The sequence below is a fragment of the Pongo abelii genome, chromosome 1, assembly GCF_028885655.2.
Source record: "Pongo abelii isolate AG06213 chromosome 1, NHGRI_mPonAbe1-v2.0_pri, whole genome shotgun sequence".
NCBI lineage: Eukaryota > Metazoa > Chordata > Mammalia > Primates > Hominidae > Pongo > Pongo abelii.
In genome coordinates, this window is record NC_071985.2 from 148,987,241 (window position 1) to 149,010,942 (window position 23,702).

The 23,702-nt window shown below is 38.7% G+C and overlaps 1 protein-coding gene across 3 annotated transcripts in view; it reads left to right on the top strand.

Annotated features, from left to right (window-relative positions):
* Nucleotides 1-2,181: 2,181 nt before the first annotated feature.
* The window catches only part of TTLL7 (tubulin tyrosine ligase like 7), a 129,337-nt gene continuing 107,816 nt past the window's right edge, over nt 2,182-23,702 (top strand). For 2 of the 3 annotated variants that reach the window (XM_024234439.3, XM_024234456.3), the window contains exon 1: nt 2,182-3,794. The gene's annotated coding sequence lies outside the window, so the exon portion shown is untranslated. The remainder of the gene's footprint in view (nt 3,795-23,702) is intronic. The other variant, XM_024234446.3, reaches the window with a different exon arrangement.

The following is a 23,702-nucleotide window of genomic DNA, read 5'->3' on the forward strand; positions in this document are numbered from 1 at the left end:
TGTACATTAGAACCACCTACAGAATTTCACAGGAATCTAGTTTCCAGAGTCTCATGCAGGAGTTCCTGCAATCATAATTTTGCAGCAAGAATTTTAGGCATCACTGGTCAAGTTTACGTTACAAGGTTCACTTCTTATTCTTAAATTCAGGGTCTCTTTTCTGAGCACAGAAACCTAGAAAAGGGTATCCAATGTTTAAATCTTCTGTGGGAAATGACTCATTTCCTCTTAGAAATGAGAGTTGAAAAAGGTTTTTAAAAATAAATAAAAAATGGATTTTCTACTGCAGAGAAACATGCAATGTACATGTTGTTCTCTATAGCAGGAGACAGTAAAAGTATGCTGATATTCACGTCATGTATTGGTTAGTGTTTGAAATCCAGCTTTGTCTCTTTCCAATTGTGCTACCTTTGACAAATTAATACAGCCTTGTAATTCTCAGTTTCTTCATTTATAAAATGGGAGTGATAATAGTACTTACTTCACATAATACTAGTTACTCACTCAAACACTAATGATTTAATAAGTGTTAACTAAACGCAAACAGAAACAACATAATTAAACACTCTCTTCAGCAAGAGTAAGTTGAGAGGTTAATGTCACCACATGCTTTGGTAAGAGAACAACACATAGCAGGTACTTGAATATCTTGCATCAAGATTTAATATTTTGTGGCTCACAACGCAGTTTTATCAAAGGCATTAAGTATTCTCTTTCTCTCTAGCTCTCTTCTTATTAGTATCATTTAAAAAGTAATATCATTGGAATGTTCCCAGATCATGCTAGTTTGTGAATACAAATGAGTTCATGTTAATATCGGTCCCTAAATAAAGTTTAACAATCATCTTAAGTTTAGTAATCATTCCCTTGACCCTGCAGTGCCTCCCTAGTCTCCATCATTTGCAGCAAGAAATCCTCAGCAGTGTCTTTCAGGTGCTCAGGAATAATACCACTCCTGCTTTACTGCTCTGGGCTCCTGCTTAAGTTACCTTGACCCTGTATTGGCCACCAGTGTTCTTTATGAGAATATACCCTCACTGGGCAGATCAGTTCCTATTGCTGGCAAGGCTGTATGGAGGTCTATTTCAGGTTGGGTGAGAGAATGGCTCTCTTGCCAGCTCCTTGCTGTTCTTTGTCACCAGGCCTAAAGTAGTACTTCTTAGAACTTAAATTTCACAAAGTCATATGTGGGGAAGATGATTATTTAGCTTCTGGCCCTAAGTTCTTTCCACAGCAGGCTCAAAACCATTTGAGGACTCTGAGGAAAGCAGGGAATGCAGGCATCACACCATTCCTTCCACTTATTTTGACAATTTCCCAAGGCTGCCAGCACAAAAATTCCCCTTTCTTCATTCAGAAACATATGTTCCAAGAATGTCAACTTATACAAACAGATTGCTGCAGATGTCACTGGCCCATCAGCACCACAAATCATAAGGTTCTAAATCCCTTTCTATATCCCTATCATCTAACATCTGACATAAAGCACTAATTCAGAAGACGCCTCATCTACTTGTGTTCTGTTCCTGTTATTGCCTTTGAAAGTGAAACAACTGCATATGGAGAGAAGAATCACACATTTCTGAGCCTGAGGCCAGTCTGGCCACTGGGGACCCAATGCTCCAGCTCCTCGGCAACATGGAACTTTGGGGATTTCTGTTTTGCTGCTGCTGACGTGTGAACCTTTACAACAACCATTAACATAGTAACAATATCATATCCTACAGAAACAATTTAATTTTATTCCTGATTTCTCAAAAAGCTTTCTTGAGGTGGTGTTAAGTGTTGCTAATACCTCTGTTACTTAACATTTTTTTTTGATAAGGTATATGAGGACCCATGATAATAGGTTTATTGAAAATTCTTGCCCTTTCCTAGGAATGGAAGAATGATAACATGTAATATAGTAATAGTGTATGTGTAGTGTAAAGTGTAATACAGTGAAAATAATGATGTAAAGATGATTAACAAGAAGGCAGTGGAGAATTCCTCTTCACCCTCATGTGACCCTGACAGTGTATTGTGACGCTGATGTTCGGCTAGTTCTGGGTGAAGTCCAGCTTCTTCTTTCTGATCACTCTTCTTGCCTCAGGGTGATGTCTACCCTGGACACCTAACTGCCCCCTCTCCATTCTAAAACCCCTTCTCACAAATGAAGGATAAACAGACTCATATTCAAGTTGCAATCACAGATGTGACACGGTTTAATGTATATTGTTCTCAGAGGCATTCTTGGGGAAAGGGACAAGTCAAAAACTCCAGGTGGCAATGTCTGCTCTGCCGCTTATGATCGTGAGACTAACCCAGCACGGCAAACCCTGAGCCCAGTTTCTCACCAGTGTCCTTTATGAGAAGATGCCCTCACTGAGCAGATCAGTTCCCATTGCTGGCAAGGCTGTATGGTGATCTATTGCAGGTTACCAATCTCACAGGAGTTTTTAGAAGAATAAATGAAGAAATGAAAATGAGACTATTCTCAGCACAGTGGTCTATAGAAAGTGCTGAATTTATGTTGATTTACTCAACAAAGGACAAAACTTTAAATTGTGAAATTTTATATTATTTGGGATGCACTTAGAGGGCCTTTTTTTTCCTACCTTTAATCACATTTTATAGGTAGTTGCCAATTCGGTTCTATCTTTTCTTTTTTTCTACAGGGAAAACTGTACACTTGTCCTGATCTTCACCATGGTCTGAAATGAACCTGTGTGAACCCGGTGTGACAGAAGCAGGGACCACAAAAGTCTAAGGAATTCATGTGTTAGGACTTCTTCCAGTTCTATACAATTCATTTTATGAGAAGACATGATTGCCTTCCCGTTTTCAAGACACGCAACTCTAAAATGGTGAACAATGAACCTCAAATATTCTTTAATTTCTGCAATAATCTTCTGTAAATCTTTATCTCGAAATGGCTTCCTAAATCTACATTTTTTTTACAACTGCCGTGGTTCAACATTTGCTTAGCAGGAACTCTAGGTCAGAGCTGTCCCTCAGCATCTACGGGATGGGGCCCCACCTGATTTTATTTCCTAACTTTCGAGCTGGCCTCTGATACCCGTTCATTCTTTGCTTCACAAAGATGCTTAGATAAAAGATTTTTAGACTCTCTTCAAAGATTCAAGAAGCTCCACTGTTTTGTGGGAAGATGTCTGTGGTCAGACAGGCAGGTGGATCGGGCGCCTAGGGCCAGGAGGTAGAGGGAGGTGGCAGGAGGCGCTCAGGCCAGCGCCTCTGGCATCTCTGAGGAGGGGCGCCGCCCAGGCGCTCGCGTTGCTAAGTCCTCTGTTTGCCGCGTTCTAAAGGAGCCCCGAGCGGGACCAAGGCAAACGGGGGGGGGGGGTGTGGCGCGGGAAAGCTCGAGCAGTGTCTTCAGTAAACCCCCAGAAGAGGCAGCGGCCCCTCCGTTGATCCCTCCTGTCCTCAAGACCTCCTGACTCCGAGGGAGCAGAGGATTCCCCGCGTCCTTGGTTCCTCCCAACCGTCGCCGGCCTCCGGCGCCCGCGCCTCTCGGCACGTAGTGCACCCCCGGCCGCAGCAGGCGAATGGTCTGGCCCGTCGGTAGCCGCCACCCGCTTGGGCAGCGACAGCTGTTCCAGGCGCTCCGTGTCGAGCACCGGAGTCCCGAGCCGTGGCTGCCACGGGCGGTGGGCGGGCGGAGGAGAGCACCGGACCACCAGTGCAGGCTGCCGAGTCGGGGCGGCCGCCCGCGGGGAAGCTGCGAGGCGCGGGAGCACCTGGGGGACCGCTCGCAGCGGGGACGCGAGGACCCGGGCTGGGCTTTCCTCACCCTGGTGAGTACCTGCTGCCGCCATCCTCCCCCGACCTCCTTCCATGTCCCCACGCCCCCAAAGGCTCCGCCTTGGCCCTCTTTCCGGGCCCCCATCCCCGGACTGTCACTGCCTTGGGGACACCGTCCCCGCTGGGAGCCGCGGAACGGGGAGCTGCTGCGTTCATGCAAATGATTCAGCACCATTCGTGCCCTGAGAGGTTTGGGCAGAATGGGGGAGGGAGAGGGCGGAGGGGACGGGGTCAGTTGCTGTGATCTCAGCTCAGTTTTTAGGCTCCAGATGGGAGACTCGGGCGGGCGGGGTCGGGTTGGGTGAACGAGGAGGCTCCCTGCTGGTTTATTCTGTAATTCCGTCGTTTTCCCACCTCGTGGTATAAGCCTCCGCGAGTATGCGGGGCATTCTTGAAAGTGTGTCAGATTAATGCCATTTTCGCACATGCGAGTGAAGTCTAGGGCCCTTGTAGATACCTCTCACTTTCTCCACGTCTTGCTCTATTGGATGCCTGACTCATGCCATCATCCACTTTTATCACATCGCAGCGTTCCCTCGACTGATGTAAAAGATACCCTATGAAAGTTGCCTTGTATTCTGGGTGGGTTTGATTGATCCTGGCATAGAAAGAAAAGATTTAGGAGAGGTAGGAAATAATACTTTCATAGCCTAGGCACTTACTTTTATATATCGTATTTTATTAAATCATCATAATCCAGAACCAAATGTGGAAACTGAGGAGCAGGGAAGTTAAATTACATTCTCAAGGTCACAGAACAAGAATTCGAATATAGGTTTTCCTGACTCTATAGTCCATGGATTTTCCACTGTATTAATGAAGTGTGTCCAAGTGTACATATATATGCCCTATTAGATATTAAACATAGAATTAATTAATTGAGGAATAATCCCAAACAACAGCAACAACAACCTGTAAACTTTCTGCATAAGGAATTATTGCTCCTTCAATATGAAAGAAAGATGCTTTGAATCATGTGAAAAATAATCTATTTTCTTAGAAAGCATATGGCAAAAAATATGTGAACAACACTACATAGGAGAGTGAGGTCATAACAGGAGATGTTCAGCACATTTTTGGCAGTGATATGTGGTGGATGCTCAAGTGTTGGAGAAGTCGATTAAAAAAGTAAGAAGAACTCTGGAAATCTTTTTCTGTCTTAAATGTTAGGGAGACATTTACAGTAATAATAGTTACTTAGTTCATGAGGTGTGCGACTGAACTGCACCCCACAATAGGGTGACAGGTGAACCCATACTAAGATAATTTTACTTGATTCATTACAACTCTGTGATATTGCATAACAGGGGATAACTCCATTTTACAGACTAAGGAACAAAATTCAGAGAAGATTCAAGACCACTCAGTAAGCCACGGAATTTGGACAAGCCTTGACTCTTAGTCAGTTTAGAAACATGAGTGTTGTAGTAAAATGTAGTTCTTATATAGTGGGAAACTGAATTAGTTTGTTGTAACCCAGCCCTTAAGAGTCAACAATTATATTGACCTTCTATGCTCCTTCTGTAAAAATAATGGATGCTAGGTCTTTCTTCGCCCATTGATGGGTCCTTTGACTTGCTTTCATTAGCGACTTACGGATTTTTTCTTAAGAAATGCATCTCTTGTTTATGTCTCAAGAGGCAGGTTGCTATAGTACAGATGCTCATTATCTCTAAATACTCACATAGTATTGATGGTAGGCAGGAACAGAGTCATCTTAGTATGCCATTTCTAAAGTATTGAACCATTTGCATTGGAGAATTATTTTTCAAGTTAATGGGGATATTGATAAAGTCCACTGCCTAAATAAGGACATAAAATGGAGGCACAAATTTATATTTGTTGTTCAAACAAGAGTATGAGAAATGGGGTCTTGTGAAGAGTCTTGAGTTTGATTCCTAAAAGGTCATTTCATTTTGTTCTTTACATGGCTATAACCTATATCCTGAACCTTGGCAAGGCATCTTGCAATCCAATCTGTTTAATCCTAAAGGGGACAGCAGAACTGGCATGAATGAAGAAGCAAAAATACAATACCACTGCTATTAAAAAAAAAAAAGGAAAGTGCGTGTCTTGGTGATGGATGGTCAGCAGCAGCATTTTAAAACAGAGACAGCACATTTTACTTAGATGACATCACTGAGAGTATGAATATAATACCAACTTGGCTTTAGAACTGCTCTCTCTCCTCTCTGTTTGTCCAATGACTACAGTCTGCAAACCATCTAAATTCCCCACTTCAAGGAACTTAAAGTCTAGCAGGGGAAATTTTACTTACATATGAGTAATTAACAAATAACTTAGAATTGGCTTAATACCAGAAAAGGGTGGTACAGACCTAACTTCTATAGCGATACCTTAAGAGAAAGGAGAAATAGTAGAGCCTTGGATGATCAGAGGATCAGGAAAGTCTTCATGGGTTGAAGTGAATTAAATCAGTCTCAGAGATTGGAAGGATTCTGATAGGCAAAGAGAATACCACATAAAGGTTCAGCTAAGAAGTGCTCATCTACTGTTTGGATACATGGTGAAAGATCATGAAGAAACTTGAATGTCAGACAGTGAGATCTGTTTCTGATCTGTTAATCATTTCTCTTTCTTACATTCTCCATATCCATTGCCCCGAGTCCCCTTCCAGGAAATGGTCTGTTTCCTGGGTACTAAAAGGTTTGTCAACTAAACTGAGAAAAAGTTTTCTGTGCAAGTACAATTTTTCCTCTTCCAAAGGAATTTGCCTTTTAGCTCTGGCCCCCATTAGAGAATTATGAACAATTTGGAAAGTATAAGAATATAAAAAGGAGAAAAACACCCTCATAATCTCGCCAACTAAAGACAATCACTGTTCATTTTTGACATGTTTCTTTCCACTTTTTTCATGCGTAGTTTTAATTATGGTATCTATATTACTTTTATATTATTTTTAAATTTAAAATTCTATAACTTTAGTTTTCATTTAATTACAATTGGGCTTAATACTAGGTTTAAAATGCCTAATAGCAGGCTTAAAAATGCCTACATAATTTTCCATTTGGTAGATGTATTATCATTGCCTAATTGTTCCTCATTGTCACTATTGATGACATCATAATAAACAATTATTGGTGATAATAATAGCACTGTGATGAACATCTTTGTGCATATGCTCTTTTTTTGTATTTTGAATATTAGTTCCTTAGCACAGAGTCTCAGAAATAAAATTTCTGGGTTAAAGGGTATGAGGTCTTGAAGTTGCACTATTTTAAGCAAGTTTTGAAACTACTGAGTTCTTATATTAGGCCATTCTTGCATTGCTATAAATAAATACCTGAAACTAGGTAATTTATAAGAAAAGAGGTGTAATTGGCTCACAGTTCTGCAGGCTGTACTGGAAACATGGCAGCATCTGCTTCTGGGGAGGCCTTAGGAAGCGTCCAATCATGTTGAAGGGGAAGGGGGAGCGGGCACGTCACATAGCAGAAAGCAGGAGCAAGAGAGAGAGTGAGGGGGTGGTTCCACACACCTTAAGTGACCAGATCTTGCGAGAACTCAGAGTGAGCGCTCACTTATCACCAAAGGGATGCGTTAAGCCATTCATGATGAATATGTCCCCAGGATTCAAATATTTCCCACCCCCACCTCCAACACTGGGGAATAAAATTCAACATGAGATTTGGATAGGGACCCATATCCAAACTGTATCAATTCCCTGTGTTCAATTTGGAATACTTACATGTCGATTATAGAATATTTGCATATTAGTAATTCATAACACCCAATCTTGTCTGTGGCTTCTCAGATTATAGTCTTTCAAGCAACTTCTTTTGATTAGACTAAAGACTGATTAAATCATGGAGACTGGGAGAAAGGCAGGCAGTTGGTGTTACTGAGGAGAGAAGAGACTAAGTTGGAGAACAGGCTTGGTGAGAGTGAGTAAGAGTTTATAGTCAGAGAAGGAGAATATGTGATAGACTACTTTCTGGTTCCAGTGTTGTATTTGTGGACTTCAGCTATAAACCTCAGCATTCCCTCACCCACAACACACATATCTATCTCCTTCAAATTTCAGCTTATTCTATCCTCTTATATCAGATTCCCAGGTCTCCAGCTTCAGGGTCCTGATATTGCAAGGCACGGCTGTGAGCTGACTTTTGCACTCTAATTTGGGGAATTCACAAAGGTGAGAGCAAGAATTTGGGACCTCTGCTTAGGTCTGAGCAGAAGTCCTGAGCACAAGGTATAAGGTGTAAGGGAGGGACAATTGACAGACATTAAAGACCTCTCCTGCCTCCCCTGTACATTTGCCAGAGATGACCTTTGAGAACAGTGATTGTCAGATGCATAAAGTTCCCAACATCTCTTCTCAGCATTCACATGCTCTCCCTCCCCTTGTTCCCAGTATCCTTCCACCAGAGGAAATTCCCCTCATGGAGGAGAGAGACTGTGCTTCAGTTTCCTCTATTCATTGTAGGGATACTTGGCACTACCTTCTTGCAATGAGAAGGGCAGGGGCCCAGTGTTGGATGGGTACTTTGGGCTCCTGACTTGCACCTCCAGGTTTTCACCTGAGCTTCCTCACTGTCCTACCTCCACTCTCTTTCAAGGCTGGGAATCCATTGAGGTCACAAGGCTGGGAATCCATTGAGGTAGGCAGGCCATTAAGTGTCTATGAGAGCCAGTGGAAGCAGAGCCAAGGCAGATGAATGTGCCTGAGGGCACAACTAGGGAGCAGAGAGGCAGGTTCTTATACTATGCCATCAGTCTTGAGAGACTTGAAACAATGAAAACAAAAACATCATATTGTAAACCAAAAAGAGGTTTCCCACCCCGCTTTTCAGGTCCTGAAAGAGGATTTCTGTTAGAAGCTGGACATTAACATAGGCAGAGTATTTTAGGCAGAATTTGTCCTGTGCTTAGTTGAAAACTATTACTGAAAAGTTTGTAAGCTCTTAGAAGGTGGTAAATCTTTCTCCATTTCTCTCAGGCATTATCTGTCAAAGTTGAAGTGAGCTTAGCAAATATTTTTCCTGGAGTTAAGTTAAAGTAGAAAAGTTAAACTTAAATAAGCTTGAGTATTCTCCACTAATCTTTATTTCTGTTATTTCCTATTTGACATTTATCTGTTAACACACTTCCGTCCATAGTATACACAGTAGTTTACAGAGCCAAGGTATTGGAATTGTTTTGGCTCTGGGAAGGTGAGTGATAAGTAAATTTTCCCCCTTTTTCTTTCACCTTTTATTTGCAAGCAACTAGTTGGCTTATGTTTCCTTTGAAGGTTTAGAGTTAAGTACTCCAGCATTCACAGGGTCTTCTCTGTGGCTGACCCAAAGGTCTCTGATCCTTTCTTTTGAAATTGGTGAGATTGTTTGTCCACTGGGCATATTGAACCATCCACATTGTTTGCTTTTTCTAAATTGTGCTGTAGCACCTGAGCTTTCTCACTTCTGTGTTATTTTTGTCTTTCTGCTTAGTTATGTGTAATGGAACCGTATATTTGACAAAGGATTATTTAGAAAATTTTCATCTCTCTTACCCCCTATTTTGCAGAGTGTGAGCTGGCGCCATGTCTAATTCAACAGTATGGCAGTAGCTGTTTTTATAAACATTTTCCTCCCTCTTCCATTAGTGTATATGTAGTGAAGTTGACTTTTTAAAGTAAATTGAGCATTTTTAGATTTGGAAGGTGGCTCAGAAGTAATCTAGGCAGCAGCTTCAAGATCATTTCAATGCTATTTGTTGGATTGGAATTTTCAGGATGCTTAGATATACCTCTCATGTAAGGTAGGACTATTTTTGTTTTGTAAGTGAAATGACTCCACTTAAACTTTATTGTGTAAAATCTGCTTTAATTGATGTGGTCTTAACACTATGTTATAATGTAAAGTGTTGGTAGAAAAAGTTAGCATCTTTGGGTTTAATTTGAATTATTGCATTTGATCGGAAAATTTTCATGTGATTTTGTCATTACTATTATTTAAAAATCTATTTTTTCAAGGTACTTAACAAATAAAATCTATGACCATGTGTGATATTCATAATGATTGCTGAAAAATCAGGACAGTAATTTTAGCACATATCTTAGTCTATATTTAGAACCAGTCAGTCTGCAGTTAACTAACAAATACATGCTAGTTGTTTTATGGAGAGAAAAGCTAGAAACTAAACATTTCCAAAAAAAAAAAAAAAAAAGAACCTGAATACTTTCTATAACCAGTTTAATATTTATGAAACCAGATGGGGGCATTTTCATTTATGTTTGGGTTTGATCACATCCAAGATGATAATTTTTTTTTAGCATCTCTTAAATCTAGAATTTTAAAGATTAGCAGATATTATTTCTACCATTTTTACAATGTGAAAAATGGAGCTAGAGAGAAAAAGCAAGGCAGAATTAGTATGCAGAAGCATAACGAGATTTGAAATTGGTCTATAGCTGCCTGTTTTAGATACTAATTTTGACAGTAGATGCTAGTATTTGCTGTTATATGTAAATAAGAGGAAAACCTTTATTGGTTTATTAGTCCTTTTGTTTTTTTTTCTTTAGAGTATTTGAGGAAAAAGTATCTTCTCAAGTTAACTGAATTTTTTTTTAAACTAATCTGTGATGCCTATTTCCAGTTTACATCAGCTTCCCCCTTAGTTAGTACATATACTTTTCAACCCATTATTTTTTTGGAAAATATAAACAAGTTGTTTCTGGAAGTTGCCACAATAATGATAGGGAAATAGACAAATAGTAAGGAAAATCTGAAAGGGAGGGATCAGTGCTTCTCAAAATTAAGTGAACTATATATATATATGTGCAAAAAGCCTTGTCAAAAATCAGTGCCAAATGAGCATTTTTGGCAGAAAGAAACATTTACTGCTACATATGTTATGGGGTTGACATTTCAGAATAAGAGGCATTTTCTTTTTTAAACATTTATCTTGAGTATATAATATGCATCAAGACCTATTTTCATCCTTGACTTAGGATTAAAAGTGAATACGGTTTTTCATTCTAGTAGGGCATATACTTCCATATTGCGCTTAAAAGTGTATCTGTGAATTTTGTTTTTAGAACCTACAAGGACTTAGAATAATACAAACATAGGATATGTGAAGGTCCTCAAGTGTAGCTTCTACTGGGAATAAAATTAAGCAAATACACTCAGCAATATCTATTAATAGAGTGATTTAGATCTCCAAGTAAAATTACCTGATAATATAGTTCAAGAGTGTGAAAATCTTAGTATTTATATAATTATTTGGGTGATTGTAGGCATTCCACAAAGGGAAATTTTTCTTCCAGTAAATATTTTGTAGCATTATTTTTAATATATATATATTTTCTTTTTTTGAGACAAGGTCTCCCTCTGTCACCTAGGCTGGAGTGCGGTGGTGTGATAATGGTTCACTGCAGCCTTAAATTCCTGGGCTCAAGCGATCCTCCCACCTCAGCCCCCTGAGTAGCTGGGACTACAGGTCTACCACCGTGCGCAACTAATTTTTATATTTTTTGTAAAGAGAGGGTTTTGCCATATTGCCCAAGCTGGTCTCAAACTCCTGAGCTCAAGTGATCCACCAGCCTTAGCATCCCAAAATGCAGGGATTACAGGTGTGAACCACTATGCCTGGCTGTATAATTTTTTTTACTGTGATAAAAACATCTTAAACATTTTTAAATGTACAGTGCAGAAGTATACAGTTCACATTATCGTGAAACAACCTTCAGAACTTTTTCATCTTGTAAACCTCAAACTCTATACTCATTAAACAACTCTGCTTTTCACCCACCTCCCCCTAGCTTCACCCTCTGCCCCTGGTAACCACTATTCTACTTTATGTTTCTATGAATGTAACCACTTTAGATACCTCATACAAGTGGAATCATACATACATGTCTTTTGTAACTGGCTTATTTCACTTAATATAATGTCCTCCAAGTTCATCCATGTTGTAGGATATGTCAGAATTTCCTTATTTTTTAAAGCTGAATACTATTCCGTTATAAGTATGTACCACATTTGTTTATCCATTCATCATCCATGGACAGTTGTGTTGCTTCCACCTGTTGGCTGTTGTGAACACTGCTTCTATGAACATGGACATGCAAATACCTCTTCAAGACTGTGCTGTTAATTTTTTTCAGATTATACCCTGAAGTGAAATTGCTGGAGTATATGGTAGTTCTATTTTTAATTTTTGAGGGACCTCCATATTGTTTTCCATAGAAGTTGCACCATTTTACTATCACACCAACAGTGCACAGGTGTTGCAGTTTCTCCTCAACCTTGCCACTTATTTTGTGATATTTTGATTGTAGCTGTCTTAATGGGTGTAATATGATATTCGTTACAGATTTGATTTGTATTTCTCTTATGATTAGTAACATTGGACATCTTTTCATTTGCTTATTGGTCATTTGTATATCCTCTTTCTATTCAAGGCATTAGCCCATTTTTAAATAGGGTTATTGGAAGTCCTATCCAGAGCAATCAGGCAAGAGAAAGAAATAAAAGGCATCCAAATAAGAAGTCAAATCATCTCTCCTTATTGATACGATCCAATACCTAGAAAACCCTAAAGACTCTGCCAAAAAGCCCCTGGAACTTATAAACAGCTGTTATACAGTTTCAGGATAAAAGACCAATGCACAAAAACCGGTAACATTTCTATACACCAATAACATTCAAGCTAAGAGCCAAATCAAGAATGCAATCCCATTTACAGTAGCCACAAAAAAAAAAAAATCCCCAACATCAATAATAACAAGAACAATCAAAGCCTAAGAATACATCTAATCAAGGAGGTGAAAGATCTCTGCAAGGACATCTACAAGACACTGCTGAAAGAAATCAGAGAGTACATACCAAAAAAATGAAGAAAACATTCCATGCTCGTGGACTGGAATAATCAATATTGTTAAAATGACCATACTGCCCAAAGCAGTCTACAGATTCAGTGCTATACTTATCAAGCTACCAAAGTCATTTTTCACAGAACTAAAAAAAACAAAACAAAACAAAAACTATTTGAAAATTCATAGGGAACCAAAAAAGACCCTGCATAGCTAAAGCAATCCTAAGCAAAAAGAACAAAGCTGGAGGCATCACAATACCTGACTTCAAACTGTATACTGTAAGGCTGTAGTAAACAAAATAGCCATAGTACTGGTACAAAAACAGACACATAGACCAGTGAAACAGAATAGAGAATCCAGAAATAAAGCCACATGGTGACTACCATCTCATCTTTGACAAACTTGACAAAACTAATATGGAAAAGACTTCCTGTTTCCCTGTTCAATAAAAGATACTGGGATAACTGGCTAGCCATATGCAGAAAAGTGAAACTGGACACCTACCCCTCACCGTGTACAAAAACTAACTCTTTTAAAGATTTAAATATAAGTCCTCAAACTATAAAAATCCTGTAAGAAAACCTAGGAAATACCCTTCCCAACATTGCCTTGATAAAGAATGTATGGCTAAGTCCCCAAAAGCAATTGCAGCAAAAAAATTTATAAGTGGGACCTAGTCAAAGTAAAGAGCTTCTGTACAGCAAAATAAACTATCAGCAGAGTAGACACACAACCTACAGAATGGGAGAAAATGCCTGCAAACTATGTATCTGACAAAGGTCTAATATCCAGAATCTAAAGAACTTAAGCAGTTGAACAAACAAAAAACAAATAACACCATTAAAAAGTGGGCAAAAGGCCAGGCGTGGTGGCTCATGCCTGTAATCCCAGCACTTTGGAGGGCCGAGGAGGGCGGATCACGAGGTCAGGAGATTGAGACCATCCTGGCCAACATGGTGAAACCCCGTCTCTACTAAAAATACAAAAATTAGCTGGGCGTGGTGGGCGCACCCCTCTAGTTCCAGCTACTTGGGAGGCTGAGGCAGGAGAATTGCTTGAATCCGGGAGACGGAGGTTGCAGTGAGCTGAGATCCTGCCACTGCACCCCAGCTTGGAGACAGAGCGAGATTCCATCTTAAAAAAAAAAAAAAAGTGGGCAAAAGACACGAACAGACACTTCTCAAAAGAAGATGGACAAGTGGCTAACAAATATGACAAAGTGCTCAACATCACTAATCACCAGAGACATGCAAATCAAAACCACAAGGAGATACCATCTCGCATCAGTCAGAATGGCAACTAACAAAAAGTCAAAAACCAACAGATGCCAGCAAGGCTGCAGAGAAAAGAGAACACTTATACACTGCTGATGGGAATGTAAATTAGTTCAGTCACTGTGGAAAGCAGTTCAGAGATTTCTCAAATAACTTAAAACAGAAATACCATTCGACCCAGCAATCCCATTACTGGATATATATCCAAAAGAAAATAAGTTATTCTAACAAAAAGATACATGCACTTGTATAATATGTTCATTGCAGCACTATTCACAATAGCAAAGACATGAAATCAACCGAGGTGCCATCAGCGGTGGATTGGATAAATAAAATGTGGTACATATACACCATGGAATGCTACGTAGCCATAAAAAGAATGAGATTATATCTTTTGCAGCAACATGGATGCAGCTGGAGGCCATTATCTTAAGCAAATTAATGCAGGAACAGGAAACCAAATACTGCATGTTCTCACTTATAAGTGGCAGCTAAACATTGGGTACTCACAGACATAAAGATGGCAACAATAGATTCTGGGGATTACTATAGGGAGGTAGAAGGGTGAAGAATGTGGGCTGAAAAACTACCGCTTGGGTACTATGCTCACCACCTGTGTGATGGAATCAATTATATCCCAAACCTCAGCATCATGCAGTATACTCAGGTGACAAACCTGCACATATACCCCTTGAATCTAAAATAAAAGCTGAAATTATAGAATAAATAAACAAATAGGGTTATTTGATTTTTGTTGAGTTGTAGTTCTTTATATATTCTAGGTATCAACTCCTTGTCAGATATGTTTTGCAAACATTTTCTCATTTTGTACATTGCCTTTTCACTATGTTGATTGTGTCCCTTGGTGCACAAAAAGTTTAAAGTTGATTTAGTACCATTTGTTTATTTTTGCTTTTGTTGCCTGTGTAGAATTTGTTATTAGCAGTTTTAAAAAAATATTATTAGAATTGTTTCAAATTGCTGTTTACTAATTCCTTTCCTCCTTATTTAAAGTCCACAGTAGTATTCTTGAGACTATGTAATGATGATACATGCCATAATTATTTTACGAATTGAAATTAATTTCAATGGAATTTGTCTCTGTGGAAGAGCCACTTTAAAAAAATCTATCCAATGTAGAATTTTGTTGTTGTAACTTAACCAAATGTTAATAGAAATTGTGTTAAACCTATACATTGATTTAGGGAGAATTGCCATCATCACTGCGTTGCTTCTTTCAATCCATGGACATGGCATGTCCCCAGGTATTTAGGTCTTCATTGATTTCTTTCATCAGGATTTTATAATTTTTTAATTTTTTTTTGTTTTTTCTTTCTTTTTTTTCATGTAAACCTTCCTGCACAATTATAATTTTAATTATATAAATCTTGCACATATTATCTTAGATTTATACCTATGTTTTAAATTTTCTTTGGAAAATTATACCTATGTTTTAAATTTTCATTTTCATTTCTTCATTGTCAAGATGTAGAAATGCAGTTGATTTTTGTGTGTTGATCTTGTGTTCTTTTTTTTTGGTTCTGAGAATTATAGACCTTTTGAGGGTTTTTTTTAAATGTAGACAATCATGTCATCAGAAAATAGAGACAGTTTTATTTCTTTCCAATCTGTATGTCTTCATTTTTCTTGCTTTATTGCAATGGCTGGAACTTCCTGTACTATGTTAAATAAAAGTGGTGAGAGTGGACATCCTTGCCTTCTTCTTCTTCTTCTTTTTTTTTTTTTTTTTTGAGATGGAGTCTTGCTCTGTTGCCCAGGCTAGTGTGCAGTGGCATGATCTCGGCTCACTGCAACCTCTGCCTCCCGGATTCAAGCAATTCTGCTGTCTCAGCCTCTTGAGTAGCTGGGACACAGGTGCATGCCACCACTCCTGGCCAATTTTGTGTTTTTAGTAGAGAGGGGATTTCACAATTATTGGTCAGGCTGGTTTCGAACTCCTGACCTTAGGTGATACACCCGCCTCGGCCTCCCAAAGAGCTGGGATTACAGGCGTCAGCCACCACGCCTGGCTGCCTTCTTCTTAATCATAGAAGGAAATCAGTCTTTCACTATTAAATGTAATGCTAATTGTGTAGGTTTTTTGTACCTGCTCTTTACGGGGTCAAGAAAGTTTCTCTCTGTCCTTAGTATACTGAGACATTTTATCCTGAATGAATGTTGAATTACATCAAATACTTTTTTTAGTGTCAATTGATATGGATGTATGATTTTTCTTTCTTAGCTTATCGATATGGTAGGTTACATTGATTTATTTTTGAATATTGAATCAGCCTTGCATACATGAAATAAATCTCACTTTGTTATGACAGCACATACTTATACATATATTACACATACACACACATTATACATACACACACATTAGGTACACACACAGTATATCCACAAATATTGTTAGATTCAGTTTGCGAAATTTTAAGGATTTTTGCATCTAAGTGAGATATATTGGTCTGTAGTTTCTTTTTCTGGTGCTTCTTTGGTTTTGGTTGTCAGAGTACTATTGATCTCATAAAATGAGTTGGAAAGTGTTTCTTCTTCTATTTTCTGAAAGAGTTTATGTAAAATTGGTGTTAATTCTTCATTGAGTGTTTGGCAAAATCCCATAATAAAACCACCTTGGTCTGGACATTTCTTTTTCAGGATATTTAATGACAAAATCAGAATTATTTCTTTAGTAGTTATAGAACTATTTAGGTGATCTGTTTTATCTTGCCTGAGATTGGGTAGTTTGTGTTTTTTTAAGAAATTGATTAGTTTTGCTAAGTTGTTGAATTCATAACAGTAAAGTTATTCATAATTTTCCCTTATTATCCTTTTATTGTCTTTAGATTCTGTTGAGATAGGGTTTTTTAAATTTTTATTTATTTATTTATTTATTTTTAAGAGACAGGCCTTGCTATGTTGCCCAGGTTGGTCTCGAACTCCTGGGCTCAGGCAATCCTGCCCCGTCTTTGTTTCATTTTTGATGTTGGTGACTTGAGTCTTATCTTTTAAAAAATCTGTGATGGTTAATATTAGGTGTCAACTTGGTTGGATTGAAGGATGCCTAGATAGCTGGTAAAGTGTTATTTCTAGGGGTGTCTGTGAGGGTGCTGCCAGAGGAGATTGACATTTGAGTCAGTGGACTGGTAGAGGAAGACCCACCCTCATTGTGCCAGTGTGGCTAGAACAAAGCAAGTGGAAGAAGGTGGGATAAGCTTTGCTTGCTGAGCCTTCTGGCTGCCTCCTTTCTCCAGCCTTGGATGCTTCCTTCTGCTTCTCCTGCCCTTGGACCTCAAACTGCAGGTTCTTTGGCCTTTGGACTCTGGGACTTGCACCAGGGAATTGCCAGGGGTTCTTGGGCCTTTGGCCACAGACTGAAGGCTATACTGTCGGCTTCCCTGGTTTGAGGCTTTCGGACTCAGACTGAGCCACTACTGGCTTCTGTCTCCCCCAGCTTACAGGTGGCCTATTGTGGGACTTTGTCTTGTAAACCTGTGAGCCAATTCTTCCTAATAAACTCCTTTGTATATGTAGTCATATATCCTACTAGTTCTGTTCCTCTGGAGAACCATGGCTAATACAAAATCCTTGTCAGTTTTGCTAGATGTTTATCAATTTTATGCATTCTTTTAGAAGACTTTATTTTATTTTATTTTATTTTGGATACAAGGGGTACATATGCAGGTTTGTTACCTGGGTATATTGCATGATGCTGAGGTTTGGGATATGGATAGTCCCATAACCCATTTAGTGAGCATAGTACCCAATCAGTAGTTTTTCAGCCCACGTCCCCCTCCCTCTCTCCCCTCTCTAGTAGTCCCCAATGTCTATTGTTGCCATCTTTATGAGTACCCAATGTTTAGCTGCCACTTATAAGTGAGAACATGCAGTATTTGGTTTCCTGTTCCTGCATTAATTTGCTTAGGATAATGGCCTCCAGCTGCATCCATGTTGCTGCAAAAGATATAATCTCATTCTTTTTATGGCTACGTAGCATTCCATGGTGTATATGTACCACATTTTATTTATCCAATCCACCGCTGATGGCACCTCGGTTGATTTCATGTCTTTGCTATTGTGAATAGTGCTGCAATGAACATATTATACAAGTGCATGTATCTTTTTGTTAGAATAACTTATTTTCTTTTGGATATATATCCAGTAATGGGATTGCTGGGTCGAATGGTATTTCTGTTTTAAGTTATTTGAGAAATCTCTGAACTGCTTTCCACAGTGACTGAACTAATTTACATTCCCACCAGCAGTGTATAAGTGTTCTCTTTTCTCTGCAGCCTTGCTGGCATCTGTTGGTTTTTGACTTTTTGTTAGTTGCCATTCTGATTGATGCGAGATGGTATCTCCTTGTGGTTTTGATTTGCATTTCTCTGATGATTAGTGATGTTGAGCAGTTTTTCATGTTTCTTGGCCACTTGTCCATCTTCTTTTGAGAAGTGTCTGTTCATGTCTTTTGCCCATTTTTTTTTTTTTTTTTGAGACAGGGTCTCACTCTGTCACCCAGGGTGGAGTGTAGTGGCACAATCTTGGCTCACTGTAGCCTTGACCTCCTGGGCTGAAGCAGTCCTGCTATCTCAGCCTCCTGAGTAGCTAGGACTAAAGGTGCACACCACCATACTCAGCTAATTTTGTTTATATTTTGTAGAGATGAAGTCTCACTATATTGCCCTGGCTGGTCTCAAACTCTGGGCTCCAGCTCTCTTCCTGCCTCTGCCTTCCAAATTGCGAGATTACAGGTGTGAGCCACTGCACTCAGCCTTTTGCCCATTTTTTAACAAAATTATTTGTTTTTTGATTTTTCAGCGATTTAGGTTCCTTTCAGATTCCGGATATTATAGCTTTGTCAGATACATGGTTTTCTCCCATTCTGTAGGTTGTCTGTTTACTCTGTTGATAGTTTCTTTTGCTGTACAAAAGCTCTTTAGTTTGATGAGATCCCACTTGTCAATTTTTGTTATTGTTGCAGTGGCATTTGGGCACTTAGCCATAAACTCTTTGTCAAAGCCAGTGTTTGCTAGGAAGGGTATTTCCTAGGTTTTCTTCTAGGATTTTTATAGTTTGAGGGGTTATATTTAAATCTTTAATCCATCTTGAGTTAATTTTTGCTTGTGATGAGAGGTAGTTTGTCCAGTTTCTTGCTTCTGCATGTGGCTAGCTGGTTATCCCGGTGTCATTTATTGAATAGACAGTCTTTTTCTTATTGCTTATTTATTTTATTTTTTTTGAGACAGAGTCTCGTTCTGTCACCAGGCTGGAGTGCAGTGGCGCGATCTCGGCTCACTGCAGCCTCTGCCTCCTGGGTTCAAGTGATTCTCATGCCTCAGCCTCTCAAGTAGCTGGGACTACAGTGTTCGCCACCATGCCCAGTTACGTTTTGTATTTTTAGTAGAGATGGGGTTTCACCATGTTGCCCAGACTGGTCTCGAACTCCTGACCTCAACTGATCCACCTGCTTTTGCCTCCCAAACTGCTGGGATTGCAGGTGTGAGCCCTTATTGCCTGGCCTCTTATTGCTTATTTTTGTCGGCTTTGTCAAAGATCAGAGAGGTGTCGCTATGCGGCTTTATTTCTGTGTTCTCTGTTCTGTTCCATTGGTCTTTGTTATTTGTTTTTCTACCATTACCATGCCATTTTGTTTATTGTAGCCTTGTACAGTTTGAAGTCTGATAATGTGATGCCTCCAGCTTTGTCCTTTTTGCTTAGGATTGTTTGTTTGGGCTATCAGGGCTCTTTTTTGGTTCTATATGAATTTTCAAATAGTTTTTTCTACTTATGTGAAAAATGACATTGGTATTTTGATAGGAATAGCATTGAATCTATAAGTTACTTTGGGCAGTGTGGCCATTTAAATGATTCTGATTCTTTCAACCCATGGGCATGGAATATTTTTCCAGTTTTGTGTTGTCTCTGATTTCTTTCAGCAGTGTTTTATAGTTCTCCCGGTAGCGATCTTTCAGTTCTTTTGCTAGATATATTTGTACATATTTCATTTTTTTGTGTGTGTGACTATTGTAAATGGGATTGTGTTGTTGATTTGGCTATCAGCTAGAACAATATTGGTGTATAGAAATGCTACTGAAGACTCATTTTTTTGTTTCATTTATTTCCACTATTGTTTTCCTGTTTTCAGTTTCATTGATTTCTTATATTTATATAATTTTTTTCTGTCTACTTTGGATTTTTTTTCTCCCTCTTGCAATTTCTTGAAATAGGAACTTAGATTATTAATTTGAGAGTGTTTCTCTTTTCTAATGTAAGCATTTAGGTGTCTAAATTTCCTTCTCAGCCTGGCTTTAGCTGCATTTGACAGATTCTGTTATGTTTTCTTTTCACTTTTACTCAGTTCTGTGTGGTTTCAAAAAAATATGATTCATGGACTATTTAGAAATGTATTGTTTAATTCCAGGTGTTTGAAGATTTTGCTGCTTTTTCTGTTGTTGGTTTCTAGTTTAATTCAATCTAGTCAGATAACATACTCTGTATGGTTTAAATTCTTTTAAATATGCTGAGACATGTTTTATGAGCTGTGATATGGTGCATCTTGGTGAGTGCTCTATGGGCACTTGAGAAATTCTTGAGTAGAATGTCTAATGTCAATCATAGCCTACTGGTTGATGGTATTGTTCAGTTTTCCTGTATCCTTGCTGATTTTTAATTTAGTAATTCTAATAATTGCTGAGAATGGGGTATTGAAATCCCCAGCTACCTTTGTTGATTTTTTTTTTTTTTTTTTTTGTGACAGAGTCTCGCTCTGTCGCCCAGACTGGAGTGCAGTGGGCGATCTTGGCTCACTGAAAGCTCCGCCTCCCAGGTTCACACCATTCTCCTGCCTCAGCCTCCTGAGTAGCTGGGACTACAGGTGCCCGCCACCACGCCTGGCTAATTTTTTTTCTAGTTTTCAGTAGAGACGGGGTTTCACCGTATTAGCCAGGATAGTCTCGATCTCCTGACCTCATGATCTGCCCACCTTGGCCTCCCAAAGTGCCAGGATTACAGGCGTGAGCCACGGCAACTGGCCTACCTTTGTTGATTTTTAAACTTTTCAGATCTATTAGTTTTTGCCTTGTGTATTTAGAAGCCCTCTTGTTTGGTGGATATACACTTATTATTGTTATATCTTCTTGGTGGATTGAGCTTTTTATAATTTTGCAGTAGCCCTCCTTGGCTCTAGTGATATTTTTTTGCTTTGAAATTTATTTTATCTGATATTGATATAGCCACTTCTGCTTTTTAAAAATAAATACTTGCATGATATATATTTTTCCATATTTTTATTTTCAATCTATACATGTCATTATGTGTGAAAAGAAGTTTTTATAGATATGTATAGTTGGGTTGCATTTTAAAATTTAGTGTGCCAATCTCTCTTTTAATTGATGTGTCTGTATTATTTACGTGTGAAGTAGTTGTTGATGTATCAAGTCTGCTTTTTTCTTCTTGTTTTTTATTTCCTTTCTTTCTCATTTTTTTATTTCTTTTTCTTGCCTTTCTGTGGATTACTTGGATATTTTTTAGAGCTGCATTTTTATTTATTTATAAGTTTTTGAAACATATAGCTTCATATGGTTTTCTTAGTGGTTGGCCTAAGTATTACTATTTTTCTTAGTGGTTCCCCTGGTATTACTTTATACATACTTAGTTTATCATAGCTTACTTTTTTACATTTTTCAACTTTGAATTAAGTATAGAATACTTTACTTCCATTTAGGTCCTTTTACCCTCTCTTCTTTTTAATTATAATTGTTTTAAGTATTTCCTATACATACTTTGAGTAACAGAAGAGGTGGTTGCTTTTTCCATAAAATATTATTAAAGAATTGTATGTTAGCAATAGTCTGTTATGTGCACTTGTATTTTTTCCAATTCTGTTATTATTCTTTCCTTTCTGAAGATCTCAGATTTATCATTTTCTTTGTGTTAAGAGAGCTTCCTGAAGCCATTCTTTCATGGGACATCTGGTAGTATCAAATTTTCTTAGTTTTCCTTTGTCCAGAATGTCTTTTTTCACTCCTCATTCCTGAATGATAGTTTGGCCAGATACAGGAAATGGGATTAACAGTTACTTTCTTTCAGCACTTGAAAGAGAAAAGCCTGGCCAAGATGGCAAGATCCTGTTTCTACAGAAAAAAAATTAAAAATTAGCCAGGCCCGTGGTGGTGTGCGCCTGTAGTCCCAGCTACTTGGGAGGTTGAGGTGGGAGGATTCCTTGAGCCCAGGAGTTCAAGGCGGCAGTGAGCTATGATTGTGCCTCTGTGCTTCAGCCACATTTGGAGAATGTGGCTCCAAATGCCTATCTCAGCCAGCGGTCTTATGCACAAATATAATAGGCAAGACTACCACCTCCATTTTTACTAGAGGGAAGTGTAATTTTTTTTTTCTTCAGACCAAAATTTTTCTTCTAGAATATTCTTTTAACAGTGAATTCTGTTAAGGGAAAGAGAAGACAAGATTGTTGGGATCTGGTAAATTCTCACTCACTAAAAGATGAATTAAGCCCTAGTCTTTACATATATGTTTTAGTTGAACAGAAGTGTAAAATTAATTTGTAGTAATTGCACAAGCATTCCAGAAGATTGGCTTGATACCTTAGTGGTCTTTTAAAGTCAGCTATCAGAAGAACATGATGTGTATTTGATTTTAAAAAATATTTTGAGTCTTTATTAGAGTTGATTTTGTTTTCATTAGTAATCCCTTGAAAATTTGCCATAAGCAAGTCCTGCAAGCCCCATACATTTTTCACACCGTTAAAAGCCTTCTCGGGATTACCCCAAGAGTACTTAGATTCACTGTGGTGTTTGTGAAGCCCCTTTGCAAAATTATGACAGTAAGAGAATTCTGACATAGTTGACTCCATTTTGCTTCTAACTTCCAAGCTATCTTTGATCATTCCTAGGTGCAGGCCAAGCTAATTTTGGATGGAATTTAGTTTATAGTTTAACCTTAAAGCAAGGATGATAATAGTTCTTTCCCAAATTAAACTGTCTTTTTAAAACTAATGAAAGACTGCAAGGTTAGGATTATGAGAGGGGCCTGCATTGTGCTAAAATGTAGGTGTAGTTAAACAACAACCAGCCATTGATCTGGATATTAAAAGATTTGTGACTTACCCAGTTATTTTTCTAAAATCCCTATTGTAGAACCTAAGATTGGCCTTTTGAGATGTTTTTCAAACTTCTGCATTTCTGACTGTCAGGTGACTCTACCTGGACCCTCGACTCCTGACTCAACTGGTCCCGTGGCCTCCACCCGGAGGCAGACTCAGCACACAAGGAACATTTTCCACACCCCTATGATTTCATCCCCAGTCAGTCAACATTCCCCATTCCCTAGCCCCTTGCCCACTAAACTATTCTTGAAAAACCCTAATCTCTGAGGCTTCAGAGAGACTGATTTGAGTGATAGGTCTGTCTTCTGTGTGGCTGGCCTCCTGTTAATTAAACTTTCCTTACTGCAATACCATGGTCTTCGTGAACTGGTTGTTTGTGTAACGTTGGGTGATTACATTTGCGGGCTGCTGAAGCTAAGCATGGTCTCCTCTCTGCTTCTGAGAGCTCACAAGAGAAGGGCCTAGATCCCTCCTGTCCAAACTAATTCAGTGGGGAGGAGTCATGGTCATAAGCTTTTCAGGCCATTAGGTACTTTTAATATGTGTTGAATTAATGAATAAATTAAGAATCAGTTCAGAGTCAAGTTTATTTATCTCATGCTCCATAACTATTTTGAAATTCTAAGCAACTAATTTGATAATAACAGTCAAATGTCTTTTATATTAGACATTTCCATTTTAA